The following is a 15,462-nucleotide window of genomic DNA, read 5'->3' on the forward strand; positions in this document are numbered from 1 at the left end:
AGAGCAGACGCAAATATAATCAAATAAAATCCATCACCAGGACCAATATTCCACATCATAAACCAAATGAGGGATTTGATATTTAGCGTTATGCTTTTATTTGATTTTTTTTTTTTTTTTTTTTTTGTCTAAAGCAAATCAGTAAATTGCTAGTGTGAAATGACGTTCAAAGCAATATGCAGTTAACAAACTGAAACTAATTAACACATTTCAAAAGAGTTCACAGGAAGAGAATGAACAGAAACGCATACTCAGCTTTGATATTGATATCAGTCATACATATTTCAGCTGGAAGCATCAAAAGCATTGATTACCCAGAATTCCTTGATGTGGTATGAGTTTGGAAGTCATATCAGGTCGCTGAATGCAGTCAATAGGTGCAAGACAAAACAACCCCAGGCTGCCGGTTACTTATTCATGGCTCTGTCATCAAACATGTTATAAAGCTGGATGAAAGTGCGCTCCATGTACACAGCAGCTTTACTCACTCACACACACACACACACACACACACACACACACACACACACACACACACACACACACACACACACACACACACACACACACACACACACACACACACACACACACACACACACACACACACACACACACAGTTTTACCGTCTGCAGGCTACATGTTGAACACTCTGCTGCTCACACATGGAGGTCTTGGCAACTATCGATGACATATCGATGTGATACGGCATGTGAACACTTTAACAATAATTCCCCTCTGGTTGGCAGACAACTCACTGCTCCATAGCCTCTCTTGTGAACTGGACATAACATGCACACTTTACACTTAACATTGTACATGTAAATTATATTTTATTTAATATTCCATTTCAATGCACTATTTGTACATCTGTATATTTCTTATTTATATTTCTAATTATTTCTTACGTTCATATTGTATTTTGCTGCTGCAACTCAAAAGATTCCCAGTTTGGGATGAATGAAGTATTTCTGATTCTGATTTCTGAAAGCAAAACCCAACAAGAAGAGCTTCAGAAGTCATCCCAAATAGTAATATGGAACATTCCTGCAGTTCAAAATGCTACTTAAGTAAAAGTACAAAAGTATTAGCATTATATAGCATATACACAAAAAAACAAAAATAGAAGTTTGGATTATAATGATTGATCATTAAAGTGTTCTCAGAGCTGGTAAAGGTGCAGCTAGTTTGAATGGCTTTGTATACTGCAGGGTAGCTGCTGGATTTACTGCAGGTGAACTAAAGTCTGATTTAAGGGCTGATTATATTTACCATCATTAATCCAGATAACATATCCAAGTAACTAAAGGGATTACATGATATAGTAGAGTAAAAGTACAGCATTCACCTCCGAATTGTAATGGGGAAGTATTAAATCCCTCAAAATTGTACTTAGCCCTCCTTCTGTCAAGGAAATATTTTGCTGTCAAAATATGTTTCTTATTCATCAAATGGTCTGAACATGAAGAGGGTTGTTCAATACTATGCTCTTGACGATCAAAATACATTTGAAGTCATTTAATTGAATTATGGGTGTTTTATTGCATTTTATAACACCTGCTGTCCTCTGGGATCAAAATGACAAAGTGGTGCAGTTGGGCAAACTGTTTCAGCATAATGATGAACCACCACACTTTCCTCACTCAAACACACCCCCTTTCTCACGGCGCACGCGCGCGCGCGCACACACACACACACACACACACACACACACACACACACACACACACACACACACACACACACACACACACACACACACACACACACACACACACACACACACACACACACACACACACACACACACACACACACACACGCACGCGCACACACACACACAAACACCATACACACACACACCTTTGATGTGTGGGGTCAAGCAATGGCCAACAACAACAAACATGAACAGAAAAAAAAGAGTCCGTTTTTCACAGTGTCGTCTTCTACTTCTGACACTTTTTCTATTTCAGCTTCAGATTGTCATCACCATGTCCATCATCTTCCTCCGCTTCAAACCCTTCTTCCATTCGTGCAGCGGGCCATGTGGGGGCTTCTTCATCTGTATGTTGGGTCATCTCGTCATTATTTTCCCTCCTTTTCTGACATCGAATCATCAGTTGATCCTTCATCGTTATTATGTCCAGGATTGTCCTCCTGGTCTTTTTCCTCCAGAACATGTTTCAGAATGAGCTGAGGAGCCTCCTGTCCAGTAGAGCCCTGCTTCCTCCTGATTGTGCTGCCTGTCTCCCTAAAAGGTGTATTGCCCCAACACCTGTGAGGAAAGGCCTGTTTGTTTTTTGTTGATCGTTTGTTGATCGTTAAGAGCATAGTACTGAACAACCCTCATCATTTTCAGATCATTTGATGAATAAGAAACACATTTTGACGGCAAAACACAGTCAATCCAAGCGGGGTCAAAAATGACCCCAGAGGACAAAAGGTGCATGGCAATCGAGAGGGCATTACGGGTTAAGTACAGTACTTGAGTAAATGTACTTATTTACTTTATAGCGCAATGCTTCAGTAACGTGGAGTACCATGAAGCTTCAGTGCTGCTTGTCATAGAGTCTTAGTTAGCTATTCTTCTAAAAGATATTCCTTTATTTTTTGATCAGAGATTTGAGAGTGATGTCTCTTACATGTGTTGATGGTGAAGCTGCCATTACCTATTCACAGAACCTTTATGCTGTGTAACTATATTTTACGGACCCGGCAGCCATTTAGAATCACTACGTAGCCGTTACAGTCCAACCAATAATGGGCGTGATGACTCTCCTTAAAAGAGCATATCGTTTTTAAAGCAAAAGTAAAAAAACGAAGGGAATTTTAGAGACAGCACCATTCCATACTGAAGCAATACAAACACAACAAAATTCCAGGAACAGTTTTCAGCATATTGAAAATCAATCAAATGAGCATGTCCCTTCTGACTGATACAATGATAAGAACAGTTGCTATTCCACCATTGGAAACAAATACCTACACGACCAAGAAACCCCAAAACAGAACACCAACTTACATTCAAAGAGACGGATAGCACTGACCACACATTTCAGAGATGCGGAGAAAAATCTCGATTTGGTTCGCTAGCCTCATGGCTAAAATGGGATTGCTTAGCGGGTAGCCAAAGGTAAACCTAATATTTCCCCTTCATTTCTTTATAATTCCTTCTAATAATAGTTTCGACCTTCTGTTTGATTCCAATGCTTCAGATAGCTAAGACCAGTGGGGGTTCCAGAACATTTCATATGGGGTGGCAGAGGAGGGAGCAAGAGGTCAAGGCAGGGTGGCATAGGAGGGCGGACAGTACGTGGGGTTTTATACTGTATATACAGTGGGGAGAACAAGTGTTTGATCATACCTGCAAACTGAGAAGGGCTGAAAAAGGTGACAAACTAAACCGTTGTAGGGGGGTCTGGGGGCATCCCCCCCAGCCTTTGTACACGTTGCCTAGCAACGCCGCACATGCGCATTATATCCTGCTCCGCTCCGAGTTATAGTAGTAGGCTATTCATGGGAAAACATGAACAGCACGTTAAGATCTCGGCCAAGTCGTAATTAAAAGCAGTTGTTCATTATTTAAGTTAAGCGGCGGTAACGCCAGTGTTAAACAAGGTGTTAAACACGCAATGCCGGTTGGTGTGCGTACGGTACTGAGTGTTTATCGGTCCACGGCCGTAATGAACGTGTCGCATTGGTCCATATGTAATGCGCACGTTCTGTTGTTCCCATTGGCATAGAGCTATTGAACATTAACTTTAACAAAGGATACGGATAACATATCGCCCACGGCAGTTTTGTCATTGTATGTATAGCCTATATTTTTATTACGCTATCATCATTCAACATGTAGAATGAACGTGTAATCTATAGAGTCGATTTACATAGATAATTCACAACCATGAACCTAATCTGGATCTTAAACCTGCCAATTGCCAACAATTGTTACTACATATAAAATGTGTTTTCGTTTTTAGATCGCGTGTTTCAAAGGCATCTGCGTCTTGTGTACATAACACAGCGCAATATGAATACTGTCATTTCCAACAGTGAAGCGTTATATGTGCTTACTGTAATCAAACTCTACACACGGTCGCCAGCGTTTGTAGATTTTGTTCGTAACTCCAAACTTTTCGTAGCTACTAAAAAGTTGATGAATGCGAAACCGAAATAATTGATCCGAACGGATCACGGATCAAAGATGATCCGTTGCACCACTACTAGCTACTCACTAAACCACACACGGATGTGTATTTGTTCATTACGTGTTCATTTTCATCCCTCTCATATCTGACCACAATGACATAGCCGCCAGTAATATCAGGTAACAGGACGGATGCTGTGGAGATCAGCCTTCACAAACGTATTCTGTTCGCATTGAACGAGGTGACGTAGAACGGGTCTAGCTAGGCTAACTTTAACACAATTCACTGAGGTTAGCTAGCAACCTCACAAGCTGATAAGCTGAAGCATGTTAATACACTTTATTTGGCTAAAATAATTTTACTTCAGCAACGTTAAAATGATACAGCATACAATGTTTTTGCCAGATTAGCTGCTACTAGACCTACCTCAAAACTTGTATCTGTAAAGTATCCCAAAAATTGTCCAGAAGAACCACTCGCTGACGACTGAGCGCTCCACTCCAAGAGGGACCGATGGGTAAAAAACGCGCGCTGTGGTTTATCTTGCTTATGATTGGTCGGTGGTCGTGGACGCGAGTCATTTGAACAAAGATTTTATTTATTGTGAAGATAGCAAACTTGTTTCTTGTTCATTATACAGTCGGTTATACAGTCTATGGTTGGTCGGTCAGTTGTCGGTCAGCCCCCCCACCCCTAAAAAAAAAAACTCTTCGGATCTACACGATTCACGTCAATGACATATTTTGAGTTAAAAACGGCGAATTTCGCCAAAAGGTGACTAGTTTGCAGGTATGTTGACACACACACACAGTATTTGATACACTGCCGATTTTGCAGGTTTTCCCACTTACAAAGCATGTGGAAGTCTGCAATTTGTAGGTACTCTTCAACTGTGAGAGACGAAAATCCAGAAAATCACATCGTATGATTTTTAAGTAATTAATTTGCATTTTATTGCATGACATAAGTATTTGATACATCAGAAAAACAGAACTTAATGTTTGGTACAGAGACCTTTGTTTGCAATTACAGAGAGCAGACGTTTCCTGTAGTTCTTGACCAGGTTTGCACAAACTGCAGCAGGGATTTTGGCCCACTCCTCCATGCAGATCTCCTCTAAAGCAGTGATGTTTCGGGGCTGTCGCTGGGCAATACGGACTTTCAGCTCCCTCCAAAGATTTTCTATTGGGTTCAGGTCTGGAGACTGGCTAGGCCACTCCAGGACCTTAAGATGCCTCTTACGGAGCCACTCCTTAGCTGCCCTGGTTGTGTGTTTCGGGTCGTTGTCATGCTGGAAGACCCAGCCACGAGCCATCTTCAATGCTCTTACTGAGGGAAGGAGGTTGTTGGCCAAGATCTCGCGATACATGGCCCCATCCATCCTCCCCTCAATACGGTCCAGTCGTCCTGTCCCCTTTGCAGAAAAGCATCCCCAAAGAATGATGTTTCCACCTCCATGCTTCCTGGTTGGGATGGTGTTCTTGGGGTTGTACTCATCCTTCTTCTTCCTCCAAACACAGCGAGTGGAGTTTAGACCAAAAAGCTCTATTTTTGTCTCATCAGACCACATGACCTTCTCCCATTCCTCCTCTGGATCATCCAGATGGTCATTGGCAAACTTCAGACGGGCCAGGACATGCGCTGGCTTGAGCAGGGGGACCTTGCGTGCGCTGCAGGATTTTAATCCATGACGGCGTAGTGTGTTACTCATGGTTTTCTTTGAGACTGTGGTCCCAGCTCTCTTCAGGTCATTGACCAGGTCCTGCCGTGTATTTCTGGGCTGATCCCTCACCTTCCTCATGATCATTGATGCCCCACGAGGTGAGATCTTGCATTGAGCCCCAGACCGAGGGAGATTGACCGTCATCTTGAACTTCTTCCATTTTCTAATAATTGCGCCAACAGTTGTTGCCTTCTCACCAAGCTGCTTGCCTATTGTCCTGTAGCCCATCCCAGCCTTGTGCAGGGCTACAATTTTATCCCTGATGTCTTTACACAGCTCTCTGGTCTTGGCAATTGTGGAGAGGTTGGAGTCTGTTTGATTGAGTGTGTGGACAGGTCTCTTTTATACAGGTAAGGAGTTCAAACAGGTGCAGTTAATACAGGTAATGAGTGGAGAACAGGAGGGCTTCTTAAAGAAACACTAACAGGTCTGTGAGAGCCGGAATTCTTACTGGTTGGTAGGTGATCAAATACTTATGTCATGCAATAAAATGCAAATTAATTATTTAAAAATCATACAATGGGATTTTCTGGATTTTTGTTGTAGATTCCGACTTTATTCTGCTTTGTAAGTGGGAAAACCTGCAAAATCGGCAGAGTATCAAATACTTGTTCTCCCCACTGTATATAACCTATGTATTGTTATATCATGCCCTAACAGCAGGTGCAGAGTGGAAGTGAAGAGAGCGGCAGGATGGGTGGGGTGTGTGGGGGGGGGGCTTGGGTGGTGTACTCTCACATGTTGCAGTTGTTTTGCGTTTTATCCAGCAAACAGAAGAGTACCACTTGAATTAAACTATGCTAAAAGGTTATTATGGAACTGTTGGCCATTAATAGCACAAATAAACATAATGAATTGGATTTCAGAGTGGAGTCGGTCTGAGTTGAGCTCAACAAACTCACAGGAACAGTAAACCCACACGGTTCAGGAGTCAAAATGTATGATAAAGCAGGGTGAATGCTCCTCATGTTCTGTTTGAAACACCTTCACATGGGTTAGCAGGAGCAACTGTTAGCAGCCTTAAACACCCAGGGCATGCAGCATGGTATTCCCCAGGAGAGGAACACATGGTCAGTGCTGGTGTTTTTATATAGGAGGCGGTATATGTAGGGATGGGAATCGAGAACCGGTTACTGTTGAGAACCGGTTCCTTGTGTTTCAATTCCATGGAACCGTTTGGCAGCTCGTTAAACGATTCTCTTATAGATTCCAGACCGCACGGTTTATGTAACGTTATTTACGCAGCAAGGTACACACGAATGATTCAGTAAGCCCGGCTTGACGTGGCATAGTTGCTTGGTTACGCAGGTGACGCTCGTGATACTTTTTACAAGTCTGAAATGGCACCCCTAAGGTTAAAACGGTCCAAAGTGTGGCTTCATTTCACATTACATAAGGATGGCAACAGGGCGTTTTGCAACCACTGCAAATTGTTGATAACATCGGCGGGAGGGAATACTTCAAATATGCATAAACATCTGCGCACACAACACGGGATAAACTTTAACGAGTGTCGCGTTTTTGATGCCCTTCGGAGTGACAGCAGCCAAGCTTCTACGACCACCGTGACCTTGGGGGCTAACACCGAAGGCAACTCTGGTGGTAAGTAGCTATCCCACTGACTAATCCTTAATGTGATTCCTAGTAAATTATGTACCACGCCATTTCTGGAAATAAACCCATTTCCTACCTCTCCTTGGGGTAAGTAGTAAGTAAGTTGCGCCGCCGATTCAGGGAGCCAGAGAAAGGTGACGCTCATTTATTTAAATCAAAGGGAGGTGGGAAATTAGTTTATTTCCCGAAATTGTACAGTATTGCTTTTTCATCAAACGAATGCCTTCTTCGTTAGATTTAGAACAAGATGATGACCGGGACGAGACGGGTAGTCTGGCTGACTCAGAGGCTAGCAGCACTTGCTCCCGTTTACCTCTGGCTTCTATTTTCGTCGAGGCAGGCAGAAATAAAATGTCCCAGGCAAAGGTAGAAGAATGTCACCGGGCAGTTACCAAATTTGTTGTTAAGGGTTTGCACCCATTTTCTACAGTAGACGCCCCTGAATTTCGGTAGGTGAATGTGAGGTTGTTGTCAGATTATCAAATGTCAGATTAGAATAGAATAGAATAGAATATTTTCCTCCTCATTAAACAGATGTTTACACTCATTCATTTTCATATGTTTTCTAGGGAGATGACAAAGGTTTTCAATCCAAAATACAAAGCCCCCAGCAGGGAAAGCTTAACCAACCACTTAATCCCTGCTTGGTATGGTGTGGAAAAGGGAAATGTGATCTCTGAACTGAAAACAGTGTCAAAGGCAGCTATCATGGCTGATGGGTGGACAAGCTTTTGTCAGGATCATTATCTCACGGTTACTCTGCACTACGTGAGCAATGGCCAGGTAAAGGAAAAGGTCCTAAAAACCAAAGCCGTGTACCAATCTCAGACAGGCTCAGCTGTAGCAGAGGAGATTGATTACATTTTAGAAGAATATGGTGTACGGGAAAAGGTTGTGGCAGCAACTGTAGACAATGCAGCGAACATGGATGTAGCCATCAAACAGCTGCAAATTGTCAAATTTCCATGCTTCGCTCATACGCTGAACCTGGGAGCGCAAAAGCTGTACAACTGCACTGCCATATCCAATTGGGCAGCACGAGTTCGAGCAGTTGTTGTCTGGATGAAGAGGTCCCACATGGCAAAAGTTGTTCTTAAAGAGAAACAAGACTTGCTCAGTAAGATACTCTCCTTACACACACTGGCCGTCTCCAGCGACAAAAGTGCAAACCTGCGGTGATATTTTGCCCATCTTGCAGAAGCTGGAGCAACAGTACACTGTGCAGGAAGGTGACTCTGCGTTCACAAGGAGCATCAAGGAGAACATTTGGAAGGATCTCTCCAAACGCTACCAGATAAGCACAACTACATTTAATCTTACCTTGATGCTTTAGGCCAATTTGTACCACTAGTCTAATGTCATCCTATCCTCCTTTTTGAAATTGAAGGGAACTGACATTCAGAGATTCCTGGAGGAAGCCACCATCTTGGACCCCAGATTTAAATACAAAGTGAAAAGTGATGCAGTCTGGGACAGGATCAGGGAAGCTGCAATAACAGCAAATACAGTGGCAGCAAGAGATGAGGTATTTTAATTTCTGTTTAAATTCTGTTTGTCTTATCATTGCATTTGATTCCATTGTGAGTGAGACCTTCTACGGCTCTGTGTTAAAAGTTATTAATGTGTTTACATCACTTCTCAAGCTCCCAGGGGAAGGAGAGACACAGAGGGAAGGCTGCGAAGATGGGGAGGAGGAAGAAGTAGAGGAACACTATGTAAGTTAACTCATTCATTTGTAATGACCTTTGGATGCTGTTTTGTCATGATTATTGACTTATATATGTTTTTTTTTTTTTTTTTACTTCATGTTCATTTAATTTCAGGCACTGCCACCACCATCAAAAAAGACAGCCTTGGAAGAACTATTCGAGGAGGAGGACAACGAGCTGCAGTCAATCCGTGAATCACAGCCCCGTCTTTCCCTGGCTCAGAAGGTGGATCAGGAAATCCAGTTCTACAAAAGCCTGCCCTCCATCCCCTGCAGGGATAGCGCCGCACTGTGGTGGTGGAACAAGCAGGATACGCTGCCCTTGCTATCTGGACTGGCTGAAAACTACCTCTATGTGCAGGCTTCCTCCACCCCATCTGAGAGGGTGTTCTCCACGGCTGGAGACACCATAAGCCCCGAAAGATCCCGTATCCTTCCAGAAAAAGCAGATATGCTCATATTTCTGCAAAAGAACTGTTAATTTTCCCTACTACTACTTGAGTGCACACACACACACACACACACTCACACTCACACACACACACACACACACACACACACACACACACACACACACACACACACACACACACACACACACACATACACACTGTGCTTGTGATTACATTGTTCTTGTAATTACATGATTCAGTATTTGTTATTTGTTACATTTTCTTGTACAGAAAAGCAGATATGTTCATCTGCAAAAGAACTGTTAATTTTTTTACACACACACACACACACACACACACACACACACACACACACTACTTGAGTGCACGCACACACACACACACACACACACACACACACACACACACACACACACACACACACACACACACACACACACACACACACACACACACACACACACACACACACACACACACACACACACTTGTTATTAGAGATTAATAAGTAACTGTCACAATAGAATATTTTTCATTAAAACAAAGATAAATGTTACATCAAACTGTTTATTCTCCTTTTTCCCCCAAATTGGAATCGATAAGAGAATCGATAAGGAATTGAATCGTTTCACAGAATCGATAAGGGAATCGGAATCGTAAAAATCTTATCAATTCCCATCCCTAGGTATATGAACATGTGGAGAAAGTGAGGGGGGTCAGGGAGCTGAGAGGGGGGTGTAACATGAAGCAGAGGTCCAAGGCCAGTATTACATACAAGCTGAACAGGATGCCATGGCATTGTGTAACTGGATGAGTTGCGAGGCTGCTTTCTCCTGCACTATTCCTCCCTGACCAAATACCACAGCCGCATGTCGCTGTGTACGTACATTTTATTTATGACCCAGTCAGTGGACTTGTTTGCCTGTGGAAAATGTTAATGTGAAGCAGCAGCAGGAGGACATATTCAGTTTGCAACAGAAGAAGCCTAACACAGCTTTGGCTGTGATTCAATCTGTACACAGGAAATAAGCTTCCGATTGGGTGCAATTTCCCCCCAGACTGCAGGGGCACTGCTCCGCAGACTAGCCTACTGTCCAATCTCCCTCTCCTGGCTCCTCATGCAATGCGACGTTATGATGATATGTGATGCACTTAAATAAAACATATTTGAGAATGATAGGCCTACCGATGTGCACGCTCAGACGAGAGTGCCATCCGGAGCCGGTGTTGATCTGCTCTTCTAGATTTCAAAATAAATAAAACAGCATAATGCATTTAATAAGCATTTTATTATTGGACGGTATAATGACATTGGGCATAATATTCTAATGTTAGTTTAGAATTGGTGACGCTTTTCATTACAAAATGAACAACGGGGTAATTCGAACACTGGGTAAAAGCCCTGCTGGAAAGTGCAGCTAACTGCTGCAAATTGAGAATTCACAAACGAGGTACATGTAGCTGCACATCTTAATATCACAACTACTTATCCTGAGTAGACTGCATTAAAATTTTTTAAAAAACAGCAGCACATATTCGAGGTCTGTAGGGCTGTAAGTAGATGTGTATGAATGGAAATAATCAATGCCTTTAAAATAAAAATAAAAAGCTTCATACTCCTGTCGGGTGGAAGTGTAGTTTCAGATACTAAGAGCCAGCATCATGATGACTCACACTCAGGTGCAAAATAAACATTAAGAAACAAAATTATTTAAATGATATGAAATTAGATTCCTGTGATTTATGGAACGGAACTGGACACTGTTTACTATTTGGGATGATTTCTGAAGCAATGTTTCACACACACACACACACACACACACACACACACAGTCAGTTTAGCACAGTATCTGAACTGCTGAGGGGCACCGTGACAGGGAGCCCCAGCGACCAAGGAGGATTACTCAGCGTGTGTGTGACCTGCTGAGACGCTGAAGTTCACACACCTGGGCTCGTGAACAGCACCGTGACAGCAGGTTGCACCGGTCTGTGGTTTATTAGACTCCTCCAGCCAGACAGTGAGGAGCAGATATGATACGAAAGAATACATTTTTTCTTCATCACAGCAGCTCCATTTGCAACACCAACAAGGACCAATATTTAACAGACGTTTAACATAACACCACAATCCCTGAGAGAAACATGCTCAAGACTTTCTCACATTCATTAGATCTGGGATTTAGCTCTGAATTTAATTTGAGGATGGTGCACAAAGCAGGGCTTCAGTCTGACTCGGTGGGACCCTGCATCTCCGATTAGATGGCAACAATTCATATTCATGGTTCAGGACATGGTTATTGGCTAGCCTCAAATGTTATTATGGTATGCTGACACAAAGTGACTCACAGGGTTGACCAACAATCTTTGAGCAGATTTTTTTAGCTGGTGGAACAGTTTTGATTTGACAGCAGTAGACAAACACTTGCACCAGGTACTCCTGCAGTACTGTAGAACAGACACAATATCAGGTGTAGAAATCAACATAAGGATTTGTTTACTTTCCTCAAAAGACCTAAGGCAACGGAGAAAATACATTCTTTGTTTTGTCCTTTTGCTGACATATTCAATTTGGTCTTTCCATGATAGCAGCTGGTCTGTCATTACGACCAAGCACTTATATGAAAAAACCTGCTTGATTGTTTTCAGTATGGATGGCAATGGGGAGTCAGATGGTGAGCCAAAAACAGTTTCCTGAGTTTTCTTTAACCTGCAGATTAAATATTTTTCCCTTCTCACATCGTCTGCGTCCATTCGGTACACATGATTTTAAATCAGAAATGCTTGTTGCTTTTAATTGTATGAGAAGACAATGGTTGTTCAGACATGATTTCAGGTTAACAACAATCTTATTTTGACTCACGGCTGTGAAAATGTAAAGATGTAATAGAATTACAGACGGCTTTAGTTATGCATAAAGCAAAAACAGAATGCTGTCAGAAAATATACAAAACAAATGTGTTTCAATCTCAGAGGATGAGCATCATAGGTGGAATTTAATTTTAAAGGGATAATCCGGCGAAAATTGACCCAAGGGTCTTTTTCTGCATGAAAACTGATCAAGTAAGCCCTCCAGAGAGTTGTTTTAGTCCATCGACCAGTATACAGCTTGCCTGTAGCAACCGGGAGCAACGCTAATAGCTCAAATGGCTTACAGTGCATTCGATCGGGGCAGTGCGCAGAACGCTTCCAAAACAGCATTTTTTATCCACTAACATTGCTCGAAATAGCACCAAACCTCTGCAGTAGCATGACTAGCGTCCCTACACATAGAACAGAGCACCAACAATGTAGTTTGCAAACCCGAAGTTTATTAAAAAGAGCTGTTTTACAAGACTCCCCAACTGCCCCCCATTCCAGCTCCTCTCTAATCAAAGTCCGCACAAGTCGATTATTGAATGCACCGGAGTTCAGTTCAAGAGGAATGTTAGGAATGTATAATTCCATGGAAATTCATAACTAGTGAGTGTTGACACGGAAATGAAAGGAGTTGCCTGTAATTTCAGGCAAAACATTTTTCAAATGAAGTATAAACAAACAAAAAAGTATACGTGTTTTTCTGGAACAAATCTTCAATGGGCTCCTTCCTTTTGCATTGCATTCGATAATCTAGTCATGCTACTGCAGAGGTTTGGTGCTATTTCGTGCAATGTTAGTGGTTAAAAAATGCCGTTTTGGAAGCGTTCTGCGCACTGCCCCGATCGAATGCGCTGTAAGCCATTTGGGCTATTAGCGTTGCTCCCGGTTGCTACAGGCAACTGGTTGATGAACGAAAAAAGCTCTGGAGGGCTTACTTGATCTGTTTTCATGCAGAAAAAGACCCTGGGTCAATTTTCGCCGGATTATCTCTTTAAGCATCAGTTTGCACGTACTACTTTAATTAAAATGTGTGGAATTGTTTGACGAACAACTTAAAGGGCTGTATGAACATTTTTAAGTTAAAGAAAATGTGTAAAGAAAGAGTAATCAGACAGTATGAAGTAGACTTTTGATTGTGTTCTGGTGTTCTGTTTCTGTAGGGATTTGTAAGCAACTGTGACAGACAGAACTTTGCTATTTGTAACGGCCATTTCACTTTATTTTTGTTGTTATTGTTGTTGTTGTTGGGGCAGGTCAAATAAGATTTTTTCTCCCTGCTCCTTTCCACCATGTGCTACAAGGACTGGACATGAGAACAAAGTAGAACACAAAGTCGCTCATGGGGGCAGGGGGGCTTTGATACTGTCTGTTTAAACTGCTCATATACAAAGTGATATAACCTCCTAGATAAGGAACATTGTGTACGGTTTAGACATTGTTTTATGTTAAAATGTGGAAATGTTATCGCTACTTGAACACGTGCAACATGACATTGACAAAGAGGTGTGGACGCCCCCCCCCCCCCCCCCCACACACACACACACACAACATGTGTGTTTAGCAGACAGATGGCGGTGGAGAGAAGAAGGGGTTGTTGCACCCACCAAAACAAATGCATAATTTCTATGCAAATTGGCCACATACCTCAATCTATCACCAGCAAAGGGCTTGACACCTTTTGTGAATATGCATGAGTTTATTGCAATTAAAAGCAGGGGAGCTGTGGGAGGAGGAGACAATGATAGCCGAGGCAGGAAGAGCTACGGGCCATTCAACACTACAGAGATGTAATTCCTCTCCTCCACACCACTTCACACAGCTACTTTATTGGTTTTGTAATTGAAATCTTTTTCCCCCTCAGTCCTTCCAATCCAACTCCCACTCTGATGCACTGTGCTGGATCTCCAGACACACATTCATCTCTTTCACCCCTCCCATACTCTTCAACAACAAACACCTACGATGACATGCCCAAAATAAAATGTTTGTCGCCGCTTAAACACAATGAATACATGCAAAAACTTCTCATCACACCAAACTTTTAAGGATTTGTCACAAACGTTTCGGGAGAACCTAAGCACAAAAAGAGCAGTGAGGGAAACCATTTGATCGGAGAAAAAACAGGGACAAAGCTACTGATGCATGGGGGAGAATGATTAAACATTTAAGAATAATTCTGGTTAATTTATAGTGTGATAATAATCAATATATTGTGCCGGAACTTCAAGGGACATAATTCACTGTTGTAGTGTTGCCTCACGGACCGGTTGGTGGGCGACACCTTGGAGTTTCGGGCTCCAGTTGTTTTTGTTTTTAGCTTCACAGAGTAGCATGTAGCTAATAGGATAGCGTGTTTGAGAGTATATGGAGAATTACGTGTGGAGTTAAATACTAAACACACCGCCTCCAACTCCCACTCATCGACGCTAATACATCACCTGTTACTGTGTTCTATTATGTAATTTGTCTAGCCATATAATATCTGATATTTGACTACGTCACTAGAGGGCGACAGAAGATCTGAATGGAGCAGCAAGTGCTAAGGGCCGTGGACTCGCGTATGAGCTGACAAGGGGCCGATACCCCCGACAACCAACGGGAGAGTAGAAAACCAGTTGTAAACAAGAGATCGAAGCCTTTCCATGGAGCTGTAGACAGACTAACTACTTCGATGTGGACTGTGGTCAGTGACATGGGGAAGGACCGCAGCTGTGTTTCCTTTGTCGACTTATCATATCATATCTTCATATTAATACACGCTGTTTGTAAAACTTGACGAGAAGCTTCCTATATTCTTTTCGGCTATTTTCTTCTTCAAGATTTAGAACCCAACAATAGTTAGGATGAACAATTGAAATGCAAACGCAACGTGTAAGAAATCAACCACAATCTGAAGCCTGGTCACCACAGAAAGCGTACGCCACACACGACACGCTGCTATATTAGCCCCCCTTGGTTATTGTTGCTAAGTTTGTCAAACATACTTTCAACACAGCGTTT

At 42.4% G+C, this 15,462-nt stretch overlaps 1 protein-coding gene and 1 long non-coding RNA gene across 3 annotated transcripts in view; one reads left to right on the plus strand and one right to left on the minus strand.

Moving 5' to 3' along the window:
- Positions 1-15,462, minus strand: part of fhit (fragile histidine triad diadenosine triphosphatase) — a 330,004-nt gene that overhangs the window by 241,076 nt on the left and 73,466 nt on the right. The window lies entirely within an intron of this gene.
- On the plus strand, positions 8,871-9,703 carry LOC134883577 (uncharacterized). The gene is made up of 3 exons (XR_010168290.1): positions 8,871-9,010; positions 9,129-9,200; positions 9,309-9,703. It is a non-coding gene; the product is annotated as an uncharacterized LOC134883577 (long non-coding RNA).

Source organism: Eleginops maclovinus, chromosome 20, assembly GCF_036324505.1.
Source record: "Eleginops maclovinus isolate JMC-PN-2008 ecotype Puerto Natales chromosome 20, JC_Emac_rtc_rv5, whole genome shotgun sequence".
In the NCBI taxonomy this organism is placed as follows: Eukaryota; Metazoa; Chordata; class Actinopteri; order Perciformes; family Eleginopidae; genus Eleginops; species Eleginops maclovinus.